The sequence below is a fragment of the Agelaius tricolor genome, unplaced genomic scaffold (assembly GCF_023055355.1).
Source record: "Agelaius tricolor isolate 1412-34295 unplaced genomic scaffold, bAgeTri1.0.p SCAF_28, whole genome shotgun sequence".
NCBI classification, from domain to species: domain Eukaryota; kingdom Metazoa; phylum Chordata; class Aves; order Passeriformes; family Icteridae; genus Agelaius; species Agelaius tricolor.
The window spans coordinates 8,507,056-8,528,895 of record NW_027269288.1 but is presented as its reverse complement, the minus strand read 5'-3'; the positions used below and the strand labels follow the sequence as shown (position 1 = coordinate 8,528,895).

The 21,840-nt window shown below is 49.6% G+C and overlaps 1 protein-coding gene across 1 annotated transcript in view; it reads right to left on the bottom strand.

Annotated features, from left to right (window-relative positions):
• The window catches only part of RERE (arginine-glutamic acid dipeptide repeats), a 165,775-nt gene extending 150,191 nt beyond the window's left edge, over positions 1–15,584 (bottom strand). The window contains exon 1 of the mRNA XM_071449389.1: positions 15,569–15,584. The gene's annotated coding sequence lies outside the window, so the exon portion shown is untranslated. The remainder of the gene's footprint in view (positions 1–15,568) is intronic.
• Positions 15,585–21,840: the final 6,256 nt, after the last annotated feature.

The window sequence follows — 21,840 nt, the reverse complement described above, 5'->3', positions numbered from 1 at the left end:
CTGTCTTTTTATTACTGGTAATATTCCTTCTAAAATATTAGTCTCCTTGGCTGAACCAGCATGTCTTTTTGAAAATTGTCTTTGAAGATCAGAAACTCCTTAGCATAAAAAGTGAAACATGCAATCATGTTAATTTGACAAGGTAAAAGGGGGAGAAAAAAAATCACTTCAGCTTAGTATTTCTGAAACTCAGGCTATTCTTTCATTAAAAAAAAAAAAAGGCATTTTTCTTTCCTGGTTCCCACTCCAGTAACAGAAGTGAGGATGTAACAAAGGCTTTTGGCACTCCAAGTGTTTTAAAAACAAAACAAGTAAGTTTCAAACTTGGCGAGCAGCCAAAGCAAACATCTCCCATCTCACATGAAATTACTAAGTTTGAATAAATTGCTGAGGCTCAAACAACCCTGGCAATCCAGTGAGTGCTCATCTCTCCTTGTTTGCATAATCAGCACCACAGCTATATATATGTGTGTCTATATATATATCTATATCTATCTATATATATAGATATATATATACACACACACACATGTAAGGAGGAGGCAAGAGCCCCAGCACATGTGTTGTATAAACAAGAAATCCCAGCTGGAATTTCTCACTCTTCCTTCCCAAGTTAAAGGGAGCTGTGTGCCCGGCCAAAACACCCCATTATGGAGTTATTTTATCAAAAACAAACAGAGCATCCCCACGTTCCCGGTTTTCTATCCAAAACCCCACAACCCAAGAACTTCACGAGCTGGCAGAAGCATCACAGCTTCCCAGTACCCCAGCGCAGCTTATGGTAACACTTTGTGCACGTCAATGTTGTGTTCTCAAATCATTTGTTCCTCTGCTTTGCAGCAGGAAAGGCTCAGAACAGCCCATTCCTCCCTGCTCCCATGGAGCACAGCGTTCCTGTGAGTAATCCCTGTTCCCAAACACTTATGGGCACCTCTGCAGAGCAGCACCCTGAGAGTCCCACACTCCTCAGAGCCATCCTGGGGGACAAGCTCAGTGCCAGCACTCAAGGGTGACAGGGATGCTGCCCAACCACCCCATTTCTCTGAGGGTAGAATGGCAGGGGTATTCCCTGGGAAAGAAACCAGGGGCTCTGCCTCTCCTCACAGGTTCTCCTGAGCACAGAATCCAGGTTTCACTCCCATCCACCCACACGGGGCTGAACAAACACACAGAGCCACTCTGGGCAGCTGTGACTGCTTCAAACACCCAACACCCAGCCCCGACTAAACACCATTTCCAGGAGTGCAGACTAACCTCCTTTTCATAATTGCTCACTCCATTTTTAAAAGCCTGTTCCTCTCCCTTACAGTTACAGAATGATTTCAAAAGCATGAACCCATTAGACATTTGCCTCAGTCTGCCCTCAACAATAGCCTGGAGAGATAAAACTCTCATTTGTTTCCACAGAGGCCCTATTGATTCTGCTGTCACAGAATATGACTGTTCTCTCCTCATGCTGCTTTTCAGAACAGAGCATTCTGCCGTGGAGCTGCACTTTTATTGCCTTGCCCGTCTCCCAGAGCAGCTCTGGAGCAGGGGTTTCTCACAGCACCACCCCTCTCCATCCCAGCAGAGCTGGGCACAGATAAATCTTCCTCACACACCCCAGCCCACGGGAGAGGCAATGCAAAGAAGCAGCCAGACTGTGGGGAACACCCAAACCCCTGCACTGAGTGCTCCCCACTGCTCCAGCAGGAACACCCAGGAGTGTGGAGCCAGGAGGAGAGGAACCACCTGTCCTACAGGAATCACCCACAGCATCACAGCCCTGCTCACGGCTCTCCAGGAAAACAAGGTCAGAATTTCCGGCAGGGCTGTAAATGTGAGAGTCTGCAGGCTGATCCTGGGCTGTCACTGCAAAGCTGCCACATTTTATTAGGACCAGGGAATATCGACTGTGTTCCCTCCCTGGAATGTCAATGATGTGATCCTGCAAGGGAAGTCAGGCACAATTTCCATTTCCAGCGTAGAAAAAAAGACAAGGCAATGCAATGTACAGAAATGGATAAAAAGAATAAATTTAGCTTGCTGATATTTGGGTCAGTATGGACCAGTCCTGCAACATCTGCCACTGACTTCATTTCCACCAGAGTAAGGACTAAATAAAGACATCAGAATTTAGCACACCAAGTGTATTTTACAGAGCTTACAGTAGGACCTAGAAACATTTTCAGTGATCCTGATCCAACTCCAGCTTTAATGCTGCAGCCACCTTTAGCTGACTGAGATGATTCTATTAACTGTGGGGAAATTCCTGCTCCTCTGAGAGCAGGGAAAGCTCCTTCAGTGCATCTGTGTCAGAAACACAAGTTAGCTCATGGATGCTGAGATGTTTGGGGATGGACTGAGCTCAGCCCAGGGGCCTCAGAGGCACCAGTGACACGGTGAGAACTGGCCCTGGTGTAACCCTGCCCCTTGTCCAGCTGAACTCAGAGTTTCCACTGCAAGCTGAATATTCCAACAGCCTTACAAATCTCCTCTTAACCTCCCCACGCTCCTAATCCCTGGCAGCACAGGAACTTTTCCCCAGCATCCTGAGCAGTTTCAGAGGGATATAACTCACATTGAGAGCTAATATGCAGTTCAAACAAGCATCAGATTCTTGCATGGTTTTCATACCAGCCCTGTAATCCCTGGGTTCCTCACATCTGTCTTTCATTTGGGATATAATCACACATTTATTTTCCATTTTATAGTTTAATTTCATATACTGTTTACTCGACCTGGGGTCTGATCTTGCTGCAGCCAAGGGACATCGTGCTCCTCCTTGCCCACACAAACCAGGAGCTCACAAAGTCCTGCAGCTCTGCTGCTCACCAACAGACCCCTGTATTTATGGAAGAGAATCGCTCATACATTCCTCCCCCTAAACTACAAACATAAACCCTTAATACTTCACAAAAATCTAGTGGGGAAAACTACAGAAACTTGACCAGCTCTTCTCTAAACACTTGAAAACAACTGCAAAAGCTTTAAGTGTACTGGGAGGTGAGGGGGCAGAAAGAGGTATCAATATTTAATCCACTGCTAAAAGTGGAGCATCAAAGCTGCATCAGGGTGGCATAACGTTGCAGCTGGTTCCATTTTCATGTTCTTACATTAAGAAACCAGCTTTTCCTTTTGCATTATGTATTAAATAGTACATATTTCAGAATCTCAGAAAATCATCTCTAAGCCTTGCTAAGCCTTTATAATTGAAAAAATTGCATTTAGCATTTTACCAGCTAGACATGCACGAAATACTAAATTCAAGGGCAGAGCTCACGGTAATTTCCCTCTAGTCTCCTGTGATCTGTGGACCTTCTCAAACTCACCACATCTGCAAAACAGAGCCATCAATGTAGTTCACATCCTAACTGAAAGCACACTCGCATTCTTCCTGTTTGAGCATGGGAAGTTCAGGCTTTCTATGCACACAGATTCCTTTCCTGAGAAAATTGCCACCATGTGGTGACTGGCCTGTACACTGGATGCTCCCTGAATATCCTGCCTGGCTGGAGGAGCACTGGGAATCCAGGGAGCTGGGTTTGAAAACACAGCAATGCACTTCTCACCAGCCTGGCCATGCAAAGCTGGGTCTGCAGGTAGCTCCAGACAGGAGTTGTGGTTTCCCAGTTCCAGAGAGCAGCCTGGGGATGGTGGTCAGTGCTGTGTGACTTTCCAGTTAAACCCAGACCCTGGACACGGCCCCTACACCAGGCAGGCACACGCTGGCAGTGCCAGCACAGAGCAGCCTCACCCTGGGCACAGGCAGTGAAATTGGACATATTGTTAACAGAACACACTTTTGGCAAGCAAAGAGCAATTACCATCAGAATTCTTAATCATCTCGAGCATCCCCACGCCGGAGAGCTGGGGACCAGGCTGGGCAGAGCCAGGACTGCAGCTCTGGCACAGCCCTGCCAAGGGGCACCAGCCACACAGACACAAACAACTGCAAGGCAGCTGCTTGTCAAAAGGAGAGGGGAAAATAGCTTTTTATACACCACATCCAGAGCAGAACATGCACCACATCCCTGCAGCACCACCGGAGGCACTGGGAACTGGGTTTACTCTACCTGCACACAGAAACTCATCCCACAGGAACAGCTCCTGTTTCCCCAGCAGAATGGCACAGCCTAAGTTTGCCCTGTTTGTTTGAACTCGCTGGGTGTAAAACACACCAAGTGCAGCCTGGAGCTGCCCAGGCCGCCTGGCATCCATTATTAAAGGCAGCAGATGTTTGTTCCCACTGTGCCTGCATTGTGGCTGCAGCACACAGGCACCGTTCATGGCCCAGGGGGGCCAGGCACCCCCTGCCCCGGAGGGACCCCAGCCCCACAAAGGGACCCTTTCAGCAGCCACAACTCGCTAATGGGGTTTGATAACAGCACAGACACCCGCTGCATTCTTCATGCTGCCCGACCTATCCCACAGCTCATTCTAAACAGGTCTGCATGCATGAAATCATCCTAAGCACTGCGTTTAGAGACATTATCTCCCTAAGCACAGGATCCCTCCAACACCTCTCCTGTATTGATTAAATGACCAACACAGCGAGGATTTACAAGTCCACTATAATAGAAACCATCTCCTCCAGCATCTGCTCATCAGTTCTTTGTGCTCCTTTATCCCCTCCACGCTTTAAGTGGTTTTCCATTTTTTAATAAAATACATTTCTGGTCACACTATTAAGAGCATCACCAGAATGTAAGAGCGCCGAAAACACTGAAAACAATATTCTTGCACTCGATATTTCTGAGCAAGCAAACATCACATTAAAAGAATAATAATACAAAAGGCAATCACTCTGAAATACGGCCTGGTTTTGTCAGCTAGTGTAGATTTTAAAAGTCAGATGCTTGCATTTTACTTGTCTTCCATTACTGGCAAATTAAAGCTATGAACAAATGCTGCGTAGGCAACAAATAATTCTACTAACACGCCAACAATCACTTTAATCTCTTCCACTTAACAACTCATGAACCTTTTATGAACATAATCTTCTAGAAGGTAGCTGGTAATACAATATAATCCCAGTACAAGTTTAATTAAAAATACAAACTACATATAGCTCCATGCTTACCAACTCTTTCAGGCTGAAGGAGCAGGAGTGGCTATTACTAATGGCTCTGTTAATCTGGCAAGCTGAAGTGCACAGGAACATGCTAGAGAAGCATTCAACAGACCATTTCCCACTGAAAAAAGAGCCCTCACAAATTCTAACTTGCCTTAGCACAGCATTTAAACCCCCCCGTTTCAAACAGCTGAACTAAAGCTTGCTTGCAGAGTTATGGATCCTACTTTTATAAAGAAAATCCAGTACAAGATTATTTATTGTTCCAGGCTACAATGGAATTAATCGGAAACTAAAAATAAAAAAGCCATTTTCCTTTAGGAAACACAGAATTTGAGTCACTTGGCTGTCAGATGGAAGTCAACATAGATTTCATTTGACTACCAAGAACCTTATTTGACTGGACATAAAAGACATTTGCTATTTTTAAACATACCTCATGTAATCATTTAACCAGAGCCCTGTAATTCAGACCGGGGAGCTCTTTCCACATTCAAAAGCTGATCAGAGCACGGGTCTTTACAGTTCTTTTTAAGAGCTGGCTTCTTTCCAATAAATACAATTTGCACTCCCAAGCTCCCCTAATAATCATCTGCACAGCTCTTTCCCCTTCTCCTAAACCCAGGCAGGAATGTTTCCAGCTGCCTGGGAGCCTCCAGAAAGCTTTTTCTGCTTGCCTGAAACGTGTGGCAAGCACCAGCCAGCCCAGGCAGGCCAAAGTGGCCACTCCAGGGCCAGTCAGTGCCCAAGGATGTGCCCAGCTCCTCCCTGCTCTGGGAATAATGAAATCCAACTCTCGCTCCAGCAGCCAAACTGCCACACAAACACTGGAGTGGCACCTACCTGTGGCCCAAAGCTGAACCACTTTCTCACCTCAACCTCCAGCTGTGGAACGCTGAGCTTTGCAGTTGCTCAGTCACAGAAGGAATTCTCTTTAACACAGATGAGCAAATCCATCTCTGATGAACTCTCCTGACACACACAGAATGAAGTGATGTGTAGGTGAGCTGTCACATTCTTTTTGAGAAGCACATTCCCCAGTCCCTTCTGTTTTCCACTTTTTTTTTCCGTTTTCCTTTTGGATGGGGCTGTGCCATGGTGAAAGGCACTCTAAGGGCTCTTTTTCACACCAAGAAAATAGCAAGAAATCCCATGCTGGAGAAAAAAGTGCACAAGCAAGCAAAATTAAACCTTGTGATCTAACAGAGATTCCTTTAAACGTGTTTCAGCTCTGACACTTCACTGAGAACCAAAGGCATAGCAAATATTTTTGCCTCCTACAAGAGAGAATCAGATTTTAGACACAGCTGAATGAGTTACCACTACAGAGAAACGTGGGTTCCCTCAAGCTCGGGATCATCAAAAAGCCAGACTACACAAAGGCTTTGTCCTCTCAGGAACACACTGCACTGATGGCAGCAGCCAAACGCAATTCCCCTGGATTCCAGCTCCTGCAGGGCGCTGGGGCTCAGGATTCCACATGTGCAAGCCCTGGAGAGGCTGCACTCTGACAGCATTGAGCAGCTCCCTCCTCTGAAAGGATTGGATGCGTGTCCCTACCCAGGGAACCCCCAAATGCCAGACTCCAGTGCTCCCTCCCCTCATCTCAGTTTCTCACAAATGTGAGAGCTCCCAGTTCAGGCAGCGCTCGGTCCCCGGAGCCCTCAAGGTTTGTTTTGATACCAGTGGCTTTCAAAACAAACCAAAACACCTAAAAATTGTGCTGTGCTATAGAGACAACACTGGCAGCCCTCGCTGACAGCCGATTTATCTGCAGCCCAAATCCAGAGCTAATCAAGTCACCAGAGCAGGCACATCAGGCACGTGGCACGCTCCAGCTCCTCCTGACAAACACTTAACATCTGCAGCCTCCTGAAACTGCAGAAACATCTCCCCACAGCTGCAGGAGCCAGAGCCTGCCACGGATGGCTGGCCCCTGAAGCCCTATTTCTGCAAGTAGGAACTGATGACCCTGAGAACTGGGAACATCAAGGAACTAAGCAGGCAGCAATCTCCCAGGGATGCTTAAGGATGCTGCTCAAATAGGCTCTGCCCACACAAAAATCCACTCCTCTCAAAACTGCAAGTGTTTTTGAGGCATTTGCCTGAGCACTGAAGACAAGGGCTTTGCTGCTGCCAAGAGGTACTTTTAAGGTACCTTTTAAGTCTGGTGTCTTTCTGTGTCAACATAACGTGGAAAATGAATGCAATGAAACTCAATAAGTCAGATTCAGGAAATGAGGCAAACTCATGCACATGCCCAAGTACACTCACAAGAGAAGGAAACCCTCCCACCCCAGCCATGCTCCCTGATAATTGTTTGAGTTTTATTGTAGAGTTTAAGGACTATTTTGGTTTTACTTGTGACACCAGCCCACTACAGCCACAACCACTTCTCTAATCACAGCCCAGACAGAAAGGCCAGAGCAGCTCAAGAACACATCCAGGCACACAGAGAATAGACCTGCTTGGACTTCAAACAGAAACTTTAGATCACAGAGGGATCAGTGTTTCCTGCACTGCAAGTATTAATCTCTTCTGCCTCATTTTCCTCCCCGGAGCCCGCCCTTCCTCTCCCCAGGGAAGAGAGAACACAGATTTGATTCTTCATACACCCACTGGACCACAGACTGATTGAAAAACCTTATTTAAATGAGGTGCAAATTATGTTCCTACTGAACTGGATTCTGCAGAACATATTTTTATAAAACCAAACATGTACATAGGAAATATCCCCCTGGCTTTTCCTCAGCCTCCGGTGGGGTGACTCCACCTCCTTCCATCCTGGCAGGCTCATTCAACATTCAGAACTTCACCTTTGTGCACCTGAGAGTGAAATCCCAAGCCCTGCAGTTTGAGGAGGCAGAGAAGGTTCCTCAGGAGCATTTCCAGCGTGGGTTGGGAAGGGCTCCCTGCAGGAGCCCCTCAGGAACAGGAGGGACACCAAGGGCAGGACTCAGCACCAGGAGCGCCCAGAGCTGTCCTGCCTCATCCTTCTGCTCCACTGAATGCACAAATACCTAAACCAAGGGCAAGATTATCCCTACAAAGCTTATCTTAAAGGCAAACTCGATCCACAGCAAGACATAAAAGTTCTGAAAACCACGGAAAGCAGCAAACCAGAAATTTGTTCTAAAACTTTCAAGAAAAAGAAAAATTAATATAACTCAAATCTGGCATCTAACAGAAGAGGCATTTAAAAAACAATAAGAATAATTTCCATTCAATACCAAGGAATTGGATATTCTCTACAGCTGCTCGTGTGGCAAAACCCTAAACTACTTTGCTATGGACAAGTAATACCAAATAGATACATTGGGACACTAAATAACAAATGCAAAGATACAACATACACTTGCCATCAGAATTAGGCCTTTAAGTAAAAGAAAAGCAAATGCTTTAAACTCAAAGGTACATTGAGAACGTGGTGATCTGCAGTGACATGGAACTGAGCTCAGTGATGTTTTGATGTAAATATACCATTATATGCATATATTTATATATAAATTCTTTATTCATTAACCACCTGGTTTACAATCACTGAGAAAAGGAAACACGGTGTTTAACTAAGTTAAACACATTTTGAGATTAGCAGAGTAAACAGACACAGCAAATTGGCACTTTCTTATTGCCCAACAGCTATAAAGCTCCCTGATAACAAAGCACCCTCACACCCCTCCTGTAAGCAGAGGAACACAACTGCAAGGAGTTACTTGGCTCAAGGTCATGCAATGGGTTTGGCCACTTTTTTCTGTGTCTGGAGCACAAGCCAAATATTGTGGCACCAACATCTAAATTCTTGTCAGGAATTCACAGCCTGCAATCTCCCCAGTCTCTCTTGTTGCCTGCTTGTACCCCGACCCTTTATCACCTCCAGGAATGAAAGATATTACCCAAGTGCAATAAGCTGGGGATCTACCACAGGACACATGCTCAGAACTCCTGGAGCAGGGATTCTCCAGGAATCCCTCCCAGCCCCTCTCAGGAACAGCCCAGATGTTCCCCAGATGTTCCCCAGGACAGGACAGCGAGGAAAGCGCGGACGGAACTTCTGGGGACTCGGAAGCCTTGACTAAACACACACAAAAGTAATTACATTCCTCATCTTGCCAACCCGTACTTTGGGACAAAAGCCGTGGAAGGAGTTATTTGCTGACTAATTAGCGCAGGGAAGAGCCCGTTAATTGAGGCAGGGCTGCAGAGAGCAGCGAGCACCCAGAGAACCAGCGCTGCTCACGCTCCAAAGAGAAGCACTTACACAATAAAACCCAACAAGGAAGGACTGAGGCTATTCAGCATGAAGACAAGCAGGAAATAAGAATCAAATGACTTTTTCCAGGCAGGAGAATGAGCAGATATGCTGTTTACAGGCTGTTTAACAAAGCCAGCCCTGGAAGGTGAGCTGTCACAGGGACTGAGACTCAGGGGAAAAGAAACATCCTCAAACACTCACATTAATCACCAAAAAGCAGAACAGGGAGAATCTCAAAGTCTACAGCGGGGAAATGGGCAGAAGCATGAAAAACACCTAAGCAGAGGAACAAAATAAACATGTTACAAGTCACATACATTTCTAGTGACCTGCTAAAGGACAAGTGAGATACAGGAACTGAGAAATCCAGAACCTCCCTGTGAATTAGTACAATTAAAATCAACCTTCAGATTACCACACCTTGTGCACCACTGCCTTTTCACCTACTGCCCTCCAATAGCTCAGAACTCTGATCAAGCATTCCAACAGCAGCCAGGACAGTTCCAGCAGAGCAGAACAGACCTGGATCCTTACTGGTTTCCCTGATCAACCACAGACAGGAGGGGCACATCAAGGGGATAAAACCAGTGATTTCCTGGGGAGTTGCTAGCTGGGCATTTGACACACAGCAATCTTTAAGTGTCCAGGTAAATAGGTTTGTTGAATCATGGAGTAAAGGTTCTCATCTGAAGGGTTCATGTTGGAAGGCAAGTAACATAATTCAGTGGTTTAAGGAGCAGTCAGAGCCAGGTCTATTAAGTTTCATGAAAATGAATGACCTTAGAGACATAAATTAGATTTCCTGCATCTCACTCCCAGTTTGTAGAAATGAGGATTAAGTGTTTAAGTCTCCTGCACCGACCTCATTAGAGGATCTTTAATGGAGACACTGCATTCCTTCTTGGCCAGGCTGCACCCCTGGCACGGCAGTACCAGGCACCACAGGACACACAGCCACTGGTAAATTGTGTTTCCTTCACTGAAAGCAGGGAGCAACTGCTCTGATGAACCTGTGCTCCTTCTTCATTCAAAGCCCCTCTGAAGGTCCCAATTGTCTGACACCATTGGTTTTTTACTGGGTATTTCTCAGGGAAATACAACTCTTAAAGCACCAGAATTCCATGATCTACAGCACTTTCTCCTTTCATATTCATGACACTTTTCATGTAAACATATTCCAGTCCCTTGTGGATGCTGGCATCAGCAGACTACTGCCATATATGCACTTGTTTAAGAAGATTCATAATCCTTAAACACATATATTTAATAGCTTTGATATTTAGCACAAAGCTGCTGATCCCCTAACACCCTATAATGCATAGTTAATTATTAACTGAATTTGCCATTTTCTTTAGACCAGGGAATAAACTGGTTGCCAAAACAGTAAGCTTTGACAGAAACCATAATATTCTGGTTTAATTCTCTATTTCACCACACCAAAACACTCAAGTCTAGATCATCCTGCTTTACTTTGCAATGCAACCACATCATTACTGCAGGTGCTCAGGTTCCGAACATGGGGCAGCCCTACCAGCTCCCTTCAGACCACTGTGACCTCAGCAGCAACAGAGAAAAGGCCTCTCTGGCTTCGTTTTTGTTAAAATGTTAAAGACGTGAGCTCAAATGAGAGCATGTGTCAGTTTGTGCAGTCCACGGGTGGTTGTGGAACAGGCAGTGCTCAAAGGCTGCTGAGTGCAGGGCTGAGATGCCAGGAGTCAGAGCCATTTCCTAAAGCACAGACACAGAAGGGCTGCTGGAAGTCACCTGTGGTTCAGGGCAGGAGAACGGGCACCCTCCCCCTGCTGCATGTGGGGAAAATGCTACAAACACACACACACAGCTTCACAGCAAAGCAAACCAAAGCTGGGCTTCCCGAAAGTTTAAACAGTGACTTCTCGCCGCTAAGAAATTCTGCTCCTTACTGGTTTTACTCATTTTTACTACATGACAAGGAAGTTTCCCCTGTGTATTTTACCAACAGTCGTAGGAGATGCCTGCTCCCAGACCAGCTGACACTACAGCACTTCTAAAGAACTCTAAAAAAATAAGAAGGAAAATCTGCAGGAAGATGGGCCCAGTGCCCAATAATTTGTCTGCTTCCAGCCCAAAGCAGTTGGCCACATGAAAAGGACCAACATAAAGGAGCCACTGCTCATCACCCAGACAGAAATATTTATTAGCACTGGATGACAACTTCCTTTCTCTTTCTTTATCCCCTTTCCTCAGAGAAAACAAACTTCCCTAATTCACCTCAGTTCCCCCTTCCCCCCCTCCCCAATTCCCTCCTTCTCTCATTTCATGCCAGTAACTTGTAGTGCATAATGAATTTCCAACCAGCCTGCCACGACAGTCATCTCAGCAATAACCAACATTCCTGAAAGTTTTGTGCAAGCCAGCAGATGGATAGGAAAAAACTCTCTAATTAATTACATCCCCAGTAAGGCATGGACAGACAGAAAGCAGCATTTGGGGTTTTGCTTGGCAGCCAGGAGCCCGTAGGCACAGCCATGTTATTGCCCACTCAACTGCTAGGAAGGACAGAGGAAAAAAGAGGATTTCACTGGCAATGGGGATGGAGGGAGCAAACTTCAGGGCTTATCAGCTCCTGTCACCTCGGCAGAAACACTAAAACAGAACCTTCATTAGTCCTGCTGATCAGGAAAATAAATTTACACTCCAGCCCTCGCTGCCTGTACCAGAAAAGATCACGAACACCCATCACCATAAAAGAGAAATCCTGTTACATATCTGAAACAGGCCAAAATTGACTCTCAGTCAGGGATTAATAATACCACGGTAACTTTTTTTTATTACAGACAAGTAGATTAAACGCATAGATTAACTAAGACCTCAAAATTAACGAGCACTCATTTTCTTCCACTTATCCTGAATCTTATAATGTGAACTGGCCTCTCATTTGTGTTCTGTAGGAAGAACAAAAGACAACCTACACAGTCAGAGAATAGCCCATTTTTCACTAACTCAATCATCAAAACTTGCTTTTTCATCTGTGGAATTTATGTGATCCCCAAAGTGATCCACATTTTCAGAAGTGCACTTCTAACATAATTAAGATGCCAAATGCAAATAGAACCCTTTCTGTCTGGAACCCAGAGAAACACCAGCACCTCCACACAGCGCATTCCAAACACACAGTTTCTAAGAATTCCAAAGGAAAAAACCCCAAACACAAACGGGTGACCATTCCCCCCGCTGGGCACAGAGGGAAATGTGATGTTTGTATCCTGGCTCGTTTCACTTTTCTCCAGGTCAGTGTACAATTCCCGGCGCTCAGTGAACTAACAAACATTTGCATTAAAAAACAAACGCGAAGCCAAGCACACAACACCTATTGAGGCAGGCACAGCCAGGCCAATATTCCGATCTGCTTGTGCTTTTCAGTCCCTTCCAGGCAGCCCTTGCCCCGCGGGCTGAAGGCACAAGGAGCCAGTGCAGCATTCATATCTTGTTTGCTCCTTTGTTCCCCCATCAGCCTCTCTGAAAGGAGCGCTTGGGCACAGCCACCAACATGAGCAAAGCCTGTGCTGGCAAAGCCACAGGCAGAGCACAAAGCTGCCTTGTGGATCTGCTCCCCACACCTCTGTCACTCCAAGGAGGGCAGGGGTTTTCTCCCAGCAGCTTGCTGGAAAAGCCATCCCCAAAAGTGGGGTCCCTCAGTGCCCCAGCCTCACGCACCTCCCCACACCCCTGGCCCAACCAACTCCTCAGCAGGAACCTGCAAACTTCATTTCAGGCAGCTTTAAAAAGAGGCACATTGAATAAACAGGTTTCCAATCAATAGGGGGTTTGTTCTGTTATGGTTCAAAGATAGGTTTCACTTAAAAATACGCTGCATTTTCAACCTATTGATTTAAATTTAAGCTCTGAGCTAAAATCAGAGAGCACGCATCCCTTTAAGTGAAGCAGGATGATTTGTTTAGACTTCATGCAACTGAGACAACTGTAACATATACTAAAACCAGAGTGAAAAATAGCTGAACATTAAAAATAGTTAGTCTAGCCAGGATGCCACTTAAAAAAAACCCCAAATACCAGTTCATTAGAAACTTAGAGTTGGTTGTTTTGAGTTTGTTTGGGTTTTTTAATGGTTAACTCCAACCCCAGCCACCCCTTTTTAATTTATGTCCTTGCTCCCTCATCTCATTTCAGCATCACATAATAACTAATTGTTTTCCAATTGTCATCATTTTGCCGACTAGAAATGAAGCACAATCCGGGCACTGTTCACACAGCAGGAGCAGAGTGTAACCTGGCACTGGGGCTCACAGGGTCCCTCACAGAGCTCGCATGAAGTCAGAGCCCCTCGGGCAATGCAGGCTGTGAACAGCCCTGCTGGGAGGGCACGGCAGGGCCATTACCCCTCCACCAACACACCCTGCACTCCCTGTGCCCGGCACACCTGGGGCCCCTCCTGTCCTAAAAGTGAAAGAAGTTCTTCATGGCTGACACAGCCACCCGGCGTGGCTTCCACAGAAAGATGCATTTTGGAGCTGTGAGAATAAATTTACAGATTGAGCGTTATTTTAAAAAGTCGGCTATTAAACCACAACATCAAAATGCCCTTTTTCTCACCTAAGCTGCAACCGGTGTTAACAATTACAGGATCACAGAATCTCCTGAGCTGGAAGGGACCCATGGGGATCAGAGTCCAGCTCTCAGCCCTGCCCAAACACCCCAAAATCCCACCCTGGGCATCCCTGGCAGCCTCGGGGCCGTGCCCATTCCTTGGGCAGTGCCCAGCATCCTCTGGGAGAAAAACCCTTCCCTGAAATCCAACCTGACCTTCCCCGGCACAGCTTTGTAAGTTCACAGCTTCAAAAATCACACACACACACACACATCTCCTCGAACCCATGAATGTTGTCACTTACTCACTTTGCTGTGGCAGCCCTGAATCTGCACCCACAACTCCACAGGAAGGACTCTGCAGGCAAACAGCCCCACCAAGGTAAAACAAACCCTGGATGCACAGAAACCACTGCTTGCTAACAACCCCCACCAAGGTAAAACAAACCCTGGATGCACAGAAATCACTGCTTGCTAACAACCCCCACCAAGGTAAAACAAACCCTGGATGCACAGAAACCACTGCTTGCTAACAACCCCCAGCAAGGTAAAACAAACCCTGGATGCACAGAAATCACTGCCTGCTGAGCCACAGGGATGACTGGCGAGGGCAGGGCTGTCTGTCCTGGTCCCACTCACCTTTTCTGCCCAGGAAATGCTCCCTGTTTTGCACAGGAGCTTTGTCCAGGGGCAGAGTTACCCATCCCAGTCCCTGCAGAGTACAAATTCACAGGGCACAGGAACCCCAGAGGCACAGAGAGGCAGCACAAGTGCTTCCCTGCACCTCCCTGACCTCACAGCATTCATGCAGACAATAGCCACAGTCTCCGGCCACACCAAAGCTGGGAGTGGGAGACAAATACCCAAAAAGTCTCCTCAAGCCAGAGGCAACCACCACATTTCATTCAGGTGAGGAAAATTAAGTCATTTGCCCCAGTTACACACTGAAGTCAGCTAAAGAGTCAAAACCAAAACTCGGAGAGCTCATGATTAAACCATGACAGTCACTGTTTCCTGTTTTCCAAAGGATCCAGCACTGGCAACTTTTGCTCAACAACCACGTTATTTTGCACTCCCTTCTGCACACCTCAGCCTCACCAGCTAGCCCGCTGAGATTTTACCAGACCTCACCACCCCAAATCTCCAGGCTTTGTGCAGCAGTTTCTCCTTTCCATCCCCAGCCCTGCAAAGAGGAAGGGGCTGCACTCACTGACCCCAGGGGTGGCCCCAGCTCCAGACACCCCTCAATCCCACAGCTGCTCTGGGCCTTTCCACACACACTGCGGGCAAAACAAAAGCCTGAAACAACCACCAGGAAGGGAAACCGTGTGTACACCAGAGTCAAGCTCTGCACTTCCTCTTGCTTTTGTCATCCCCGGGCTTTTCTGTGACCTGCCCTCCCTGGCAGCAGTTTCACCCGCACACGGAGCGAGCCCAAAGGAGCAGGGGGCTGCCAGGCAGGGGGGGTGTTCAGGGAACGAGGGAGAGGAAAAGGAGAGGAAAAGGAGAGGAAAAGGAGAGGAAAAGGAGAGGAAAAGGAGAGGAAAAGGAGAGGAAAAGGAGAGGAAAAGGAGAGGAAAAGGAGAGGAAAAGGAGAGGAAAAGGAGAGGAAAAGGAGAGGAAAAGGAGAGGAAGCAAAGTTCAATGGAGTGCACTGCACTTCCCAGCCTCACCTCGCGTGCTCCCGCTCCATCCGCCCCGCGCAGCGCAGCGCACACGCGGGCTCCGGTGCCCCCTTCTCCCGCTCCCGGGCACCCAAGGCCGTCCTGGGCAGGCAGGCAAGGGCAGGAACGCCGCCGGGGCTGCGCTCCGTGCTCCCGCTCCGGAGCACGGCGCCGTGCAGCAGCGGAGCCCCGGCGGCGGCGGCGGCGGGCGCACAAGAACAATGAGCTCGCAGCCCGGGCATTGTGTGCAGCCGCCTCCCGCTCTGCCCGCCCTCAACACCCAGAGCCGGCCCTGGGCAACGCCGGGCACGGCCAGCAGCCCCCTCCGGCAGCCCTGGGGCCAGCTCCAGCACGGAAACCGGCAGGAGACGGCTTTAGCACAAGTGCTTTTATTATCGTAGAAACGGTTCCACGCCTCTTAACCACCATGGATTGCTCAGTTCTAAGGGAGCTGGGCATCAAAAGAAAAAAAGAAAAAAAGAAAAAAAAAAAAAAAAGAAAACCAAGAAAACCCCAAAATGTTTGCCTGGTAATACCAGCACAACAAAAAAATATGTTGTACGTTGCACATTATTCAAAAATTTGACATGCGCCTTTCACGACCAAGAACTACTTCTTTTGACACAGTGCTCATTTTTATCTGGTTAAACCCCACGTTTTAGTACCTGAATTGTCACTTCAGATCTGTTCTGAGAAAGCATTTTTACTGAATTCTAACAGGGTGAACCACCGCGTGAGGCTCCTCAATTCAGCTGCACGGGTGAAATAACACCTTTGATTTCAATAATTGGCCAATGTAAGCCAGGAGTAAACAGCCATCAGACAGCAGCCTGCTGACTGCATAAAAACCCTCTGAGCTCCTCATCTCCAAGAACGCTGCTGCTTCGAGGAAAAACTCAGCATAAGAACTCAGCAAACCAAAATAACTGCAAGCAGCCTGTAAAAATAAATCTAAGGGCAGAGACACCTCAACAATGAATCATATTGTTTTCTTCCTAGCAATTTCTTGAGCAGTCAGTTTCAGCAATGAAACCTCCAATGTTGTCTACCTCCTACTACTTTCCTGATTCTGGGCATCTTCTTTTCACGCTTTAGAAAGAGAAATGGGAACAAAACAAAACAAACGAAAGAGGGAAAGAAAAAAAAAAAAAGAAGAAAGAGAAAACCCCACCCCTTCCTATGCTACCGAAAATGTTATGATTAAATCAATTTGCATAAAATCTTCATTTCAGGATTCCATACCTACACACATGAAAGCAAGTGAGCCTTTTGAACAGCCGAGCCGTTCACCCGTGTGCGCGCATTTAAATCACATATAAGTCGTACACCCCCTTTATTTGGATGGCTAACAAGTTAAGCCTTTCCCTGAGCACATTATCCCTACGGAGCATCAGGCAGACGCGACAGACCAGCAGCAAAATAAAGAAACAAACCAAGAGCCGCGGCCGAAGCAAACAAATAACCGCGGAACGCGCAGCCCAGCCCCGGCAGCACAACTCCCGCTGCTGCCGGAGCATCCCCGCGGCCCCGGCGGGGCTCGCCCCCTCCCTCCCTTCCTCCCTCCCCGCGGCCTCTCCCGCCACCGCGGCCCACCCACCTCGGCGGGCTCTACACCATCCGCGGCGGCTCCGGGGCGCTGCCGGGACAAAGCGGCGGCGGCGGCGGCGCGGGGGGGAGCGAGCGGCGGGGACCCCGCGCGGTGCGGTGCCTCAGCAGCGGCAGCCCAGGGGCATCTTCCCGGGGAACAAGGAGGGGACGGAGGAGGAGGAGGAGGAGGAGGAGGAGGAGGAGGAGGAGGAGCGGCCGCCGGTCCCGCGCTGCCCCCGCCCGCCCCGGCCCTCGCGCACGCACGCACCGCGGGCACCCAGCAACGCCGCCGGCCGCGCGCCCCGCCAGTATCGCCGCGCGCCATTGGCCGCCGCGCCGCGCCGCGTGACCCGCCGGCCAATGGCGGCGCGGGATGGAGGGCATTTAAACGCGAGGGGAGGCGGGGGCGGCGCCGGGCACAAAGGCGGCTGTGAGGGAGAGGGAGGGGCGGGCGGCTTGGCCCCTTCTTCTTCTTCCTTCCCCGTCTTCCTTCCCTCCCTCCCCCCGGTTCTGCGGGCCGGTTCCATGATCGCTGTCCCGAGCGCCACGGAGATGGTTTGAGGTGTCTTTGTCCCCCGCCGCTCCCAGCCCGGCTGCCGGCTGTGGAATCGCGATATCGGTGAGGTTAGAAAAGAGCTGTGGGACATCGAGTACAGCTCACGGCCCGTGCCCACCGTGTCCTCCTCACCCAGAGCGCTGAGTGCCCCTCCATGGTTCCCTGGGCACCTCCGGCCATGGGGGCTCAAACCCCGCTGGGCAGCCCCTGCCAGTGTCCGACCGCCCTTAACGTGAGGGAACCCTGAGTGTCCAAAGGTCCGGCCCGACAGCCCAGACCTTCAGAGGTCCGACCTGAGCCCTCCGGTGGAGTGGGAATGGACAGAAGCTGGAGTGGAAATGGACAGAGGCTGGAGTGGGAATGGACAGAGGCTGGAGTGGGAATGGACAGAGGCTGAAGGGGGAATGGACAGAGGCTGGAGTGGGAATGGACAGAGGCTGAAGGGGGAATGGACAGAGGCTGGAGTGGACATGGACAGAGGCTGAAGGGGAATGGACAGAGGCTGGAGTGGAAATGGACAGAGGCTCCAGGGGGAATGGACAGAGGCTGGAGTGGAAATGGACAGAGGCTGGAGGGGGAATGGACAGAGGCTCCAGGGGGAATGGACAGAGGCTGGAGGGGAATGGACAGAGGCTGGAGTGGACATGGACAGAGGATCCAGGGGGAATGGACAGAGGATCCAGGGGGAATGGACAGAGGCTGGAGGGGAATGGACAGAGGCTGGAGTGGGAATGGACAGAGGCTGGAGTGGGAATGGACAGAGGCTCCAGGGGGAATGGACAGAGGCTGGAGTGGGAATGGACAGAGGCTGGAGAGGAATGGACAGAGGCTGGAGTGGGAATGGACAGAGGCTGGAGGGGGAATGGACAGAAGCTGCAGGGGGAATGGACAGAGGCTGGAGAGGAATGGACAGAGGCTGGAGTGGGAATGGACAGAGGCTGGAGTGGGAATGGACAGAGGCTGGAGAGGAATGGACAGAGGCTGGAGTAGGAATGGACAGAGGCTGGAGGGGGAATGGACAGAGGCTGGAGTGGAAATGGACAGAGGCTGCAGGGGGAATGGACAGAGGATCCAGGGGGAATGGACAGAGGCTCCAGGGGGAATGGACAGAGGATCCAGGGGGAATGGACAGAGGCTCCAGGGGGAATGGACAGAGGCTGGAGTGGGAATGGACAGAGGATCCAGGGGGAATGGACAGAGGCTGGAGGGGGAATGGACAGAGGCTGGAGGGGAATGGACAGAGGCTGGAGTGGGAATGGACAGAGGCTCCAGGGGGAATGGACAGAGGCTGGAGTGGGAATGGACAGAGGCTGGAGAGGAATGGACAGAGGCTGGAGTGGGAATGGACAGAGGCTGGAGGGGGAATGGACAGAAGCTGCAGGGGGAATGGACAGAGGCTGGAGAGGAATGGACAGAGGCTGGAGTGGGAATGGACAGAGGCTGGAGTGGGAATGGACAGAGGCTGGAGAGGAATGGACAGAGGCTGGAGTAGGAATGGACAGAGGCTGGAGGGGGAATGGACAGAGGCTGGAGTGGAAATGGACAGAGGCTGCAGGGGGAATGGACAGAGGATCCAGGGGGAATGGACAGAGGCTCCAGGGGGAATGGACAGAGGATCCAGGGGGAATGGACAGAGGCTCCAGGGGGAATGGACAGAGGCTGGAGTGGGAATGGACAGAGGATCCAGGGGGAATGGACAGAGGCTGGAGGGGGAATGGACAGAGGCTGGAGGGGAATGGACAGAGGCTGGAGTGGGAATGGACAGAGGCTCCAGGGGGAATGGACAGAGGCTGGAGTGGGAATGGACAGAGGCTGGAGAGGAATGGACAGAGGCTGCAGGGGGAATGGACAGAGGCTGGAGTGGGAATGGACAGAAGCTGCAGGGGGAATGGACAGAGGCTGGAGAGGAATGGACAGAGGCTGGAGTGGGAATGGACAGAGGCTGGAGTGGGAATGGACAGAGGCTGGAGTGGGAATGGACAGAGGCTGGAGTGGACATGGACAGAGGCTGGAGTGGGAATGGACAGAGGCTGGAGTGGGAATGGACAGAGCCGCTGCATGGTTTGGCTTGGAGGGACATGAATTAGTGAACAGTCATCAATGGATCTTACAACCATCCATGCCACAGCTTCCCCTGTCCTGGGCTGGCCTGGGACGCTCTAAGCTATGGTCAACCCAATGAGGGTGACCCTGGTGCCCAAGGCTGGCCCAGGACACTCTGAGGGACAGCCAGCCCAGTGAGGGTGGCCTGGGACACTCAGGGATGGCCAACCCTTGAGGGTGACCCCATTGCCCCGGGCTGAGAGCCCTGCTGTACTCAGTACCTCTGTCCTGGACGTGCCTGACATGCCTGTTTGCCCCGAGCTGGCTCGTTCTCATGAATTAGTGAACAGTCATCAGCCTTAGGAGTAAATGTGTGGGAAGTGTCTTCAATGGGAGGCGAGGTGCAGAATTGTGTGGCTCTGTCAGAAGCTCCACAGCCCATCAGCCCTCCAAGGTTCACACTCTGGATCAGTCACATTAAGCTGCTGTTGCTGGCCCTGCACTGAGTGTTCAGATTATGCATAAGTGCTTTGCTGGATAAACAGCTGATGCTGCTTCTTGCTGCTCTGTGCAGCGAGGAAGTTGACACAACAGCAGAATTCCAAATTACCGAGTAGCAATTAATAAAACACTTGGTCACTTAGGAGATTTTTTAAGCTTCTTCATCTCCAAGCTATCACATATTTAGACAAGATAACACGAAGGTACCGGAGCTGAAAATAGAGCAAACTTGTTATTTAACATTAACCTCACCTCTCCTCCACAGGCCAGCAAAATAAATCACATGGCTGTAAAGAAAGTCACATTCTTCCCGGGCATCTGAGCATTTTCATGTGGAATTATATCTTCCTTCTGAAAAGGCACTCGGATATGTCAGGGCAGATTTTGCCCTCAATTACACCCGTGTAACCCCAACTGTTTGCTGTCTCTGTAAACTGTCTCCGTGGTCGATTCCAGTGGTGCTGCAGAGATAAGTTTGAGGCTGTTATTGCCTTCAGCAGGGGGAAGTGGGAACTGTTTTCACTGAAGAGAAGGGAACACACAAGGAGATCTGAGCTCGGCACATCAGAGGAATTCAGTTCTCTGCCCCGCACACACAGGACAAATTTATCCCCAGCATAACTTCGGGGGCATTAGCACCAGAGGGTGAGACACAGAGCAGATTGTGTTCTAATAACTCATTTAGATAAGGGTCTGGAAATGCACATCAGCTCAGTGGCTGCCACAGCCATCTCGGAGCTGCACTTCGGCTATCCTTGATGGAGCCTGATTCCATCTCTCCTATTTTCTGCACTAATTACAATTTCATGTTCCTTGGCCTCTGGATGTCTGCATTAAAATCTCCATGAATTGCCACGGTGGCAGGTTTGCCTTCAGCTTTTCCCAGTCTCTCTCTCTGTGATGGGGAAATTCTCCACAGCAGCCTCTCCCCCTGTCTCTTCCCCTTTCCTCTCCTCTGCCCTGCTGAGGGAGTGGCCACACAAGGATGAGAAATGTTTACTCACAACATTCTGATGCCAGATTTTGTTGTTAAACAAACCCAAGCACTCCTAGGGGTGGATAGCCTCACAAATCTATGGATAATGTGTGTATCCTAGTGCAGAGCAGGCCACCACCCTGGTTAGAGGGATGGGGCACAAGGAAAGGCCGAGAGAATTGGGGTTGTTCACCCTGGAAAAGAGAAGCTCTGGGGTGACCTCATTGTGGCCTTGCAGGACCTGAAGGAACTGCAGGGAAGATGGAGAGAGAGGATTTCCAAGGGCTGGAAGGACACAGGGCAGGGCTGGATGGGATCTTGGGCAGGAATTGTTCCCTGGGAGGGTGGGCAGGCCTGGCACTGGTGCCCAGAGCAGCTGTGGATCCCTGGCAGTGCCCAAGGCCAGCCTGGGACAGTGGGAGGTGTCCCTGCCATGGCAGGGCTGGCACTGGGTGGGCTTTGAGGTCCTTTCCAACCCAAGCCAGTCTGGGATTCTTCTGTTGTGTAATACACATCTGTACCCCCCAGAATTATCCCTGGCCAGTCCTAGCAGGCAAAGCCACATCCTCACACCACCACCAAGTGATCCAATTATGAGTTTGGTTCATGGCCAGGGGA